A 2,308-nucleotide genomic window follows, 5' to 3' on the forward strand; every position below is an offset into this window, starting at 1 on the left:
ACCATTATCGATTGAATAGGTTTCCTGCGGACCAGATATGTTTTGGTTCTGAGCATCTCGACAGCAACAAACATTACTTGCAGAAAATTTTGGACGATTATAATTTCGGACGAATAAACTGCCCGAAAATAAAGCTGTCCAAATTTTTAAGCTTTAACTAGCGCCAGAGCTCTTAATTTCCTTTACTGATGCCCGACTTTATGGAGCGAACTCTCGTTGAGACAAGGCTTGAAATACGCAATGGCTTGATGGTGTATCTGTAAAATCTCGAGGGTGCAGTAAAACTATCATTTTTATAGATATTTTTTTAGTCTAATTTGTGTTTTGTTGGCGAAAACTTACTTCAGCCATGTTTCAGCAAACTGTCCGAAATTTTTGTCCGAAATTTGTCCAAAATGAAACAAAAAGCTTAAAAATTTGGACAGCTTTATTTTCGGGCAGTTTATTCGTCAGTGCTTAACCTACAGTACAAACTATTTTCAACGACTGACTCTGGAAGCTGGTACACTAACCTAGAACAAACGCCTCTTAACAGATGTCAACAACTACCGGCGCCTTACAAACGACTTATCCACGACAGAAACGAAACCGACAAACGGACTTCTAACAGACCGACTTAACAATACACGGACCAAAACCGACCTACTTGACTAACTATAGACGGATCGAAACCCACCAATGACTGATGACAAACTATACACGAGTCTTTCAGCCAATACCATCATGGCTATACTGACCAATCACGTTCAACGGACCAGACTTATAACATCATCGACTGACAAACACTATTCACTTGACTCTGAAGATGACTTCCGCTCAGGTTGCCGAAACGTCAGTCACCAACAACAGTTCTTTTCAGAACTACACTCACCCGGACGATCACACTATACGAACTAATGAAACAAAAAGTGTTCGAAATGAAACGTTCGAAATTTTACCGTCCACAATTTTTTGCAAGCAATGTACCTATAACGGAATACCGCTGTGCCAAGACATCGTGACGTACCTTAATTAAACAAAGTGCACTTCCCACTCATCTTCTTTCTGAGAAGAACGACAGCAGCGTCTGTCACGTCACCCGCCCCAGGAAATAACGGTCCCTCACACTCCCCTTCATCGTCAGAGTCGATGCGAACGTACAACAAGGGAGGAGGGAGGCAAAGAAATGTTAGGTCACTTTCGAGAACAGGAATGTTTTTCAGTCTTAGGAGAGCGAAGCTTTTGTAAATTTGTATGTCTGAATAGGAAGCCTTTTTAAAAGAGAGACGTTTGTGGAATACCGTATGTTCTTCTAAGAGCAATTCTCCAGGAAAGTGAAGCAAAGTTGGAAATGAAAAATTTTAACCCCCTCCTTCAATTTTTGTGGAGGTAGGTTACCTTGGGGGATAAGCAAAAACAACCATATTGGAATAAGAACGTTCACTGGTTAAAAATATATTAAAATCCTTCAGCAAGAATTCCCGTCACCAAAGTTCAGACAACCCTCAGATTTTCAATGTAATGTTGTTTACAAAATTCCATGTAAAGACTGCCCTTGGAATTACATAGGAGAAACCGGAAGATGCTTCCAAACCCGAAAAAAGGAACATCAACGAAACTTGAAGAACTATTCAAATGGCTCTAATGTTGCCAACCATGCGTGGCAAAACAATCACTCCATTGATTTCGACAATGCTTGTGTCATTGACAAAGGTAATTACCGCGTTCGAAAAACACTTGAATCTTGGCACACAGCAAAAACCGTCGACGCGGATAACAACTCAAAGCCGTTGCCTAGGCAATACTCTATTTTATTGTAATCAGGCCTCATTTACATTTTTATCTTCTTGCTTTTTTCTCGCTTGTGTTTATTCTCAATTTTTCGCACCCCATTCGTATATATTTTCGCTTGCGCGCTACATTCTTCATTCGTTAAAGGCTATAGACTGATAGCCGAAAGCTTATGTTTTTAATATATTTTTAACCAGAGAACGTTCTTATTCCAATATGTCTTACCCTGGTTACAGTTCTATTTTTACTAAAAACAACCATATTTGGATCGGCAGGTGTATCGTTGCCGTGGTAACCGCACTAGATGACGTCGACCTCAGGACCATGTTTTTGAGCAAAAGTTCCACTCTCAAAAAGTAAAAGTCAACGAGTCTGGTTCTCGGGTGCATGCGAACCAATTCAAATGAAATTCATACAGATGATAGAACCACTCTCCCAGTTTATAAAATTCGCCGTTAAAGTATTTTGGGTTTTATAAACAAGAAGAAAATGCTCGTCTTACTATGTTCCCTGTCAGCCATTTTGACAAGCAGGAAAA

This window comes from Orbicella faveolata, unplaced genomic scaffold, assembly GCF_042242905.1.
Source record: "Orbicella faveolata isolate gen_17 unplaced genomic scaffold, um_ofav_v1 contig_27, whole genome shotgun sequence".
Taxonomy (NCBI): Eukaryota; Metazoa; Cnidaria; class Anthozoa; order Scleractinia; family Merulinidae; genus Orbicella; species Orbicella faveolata.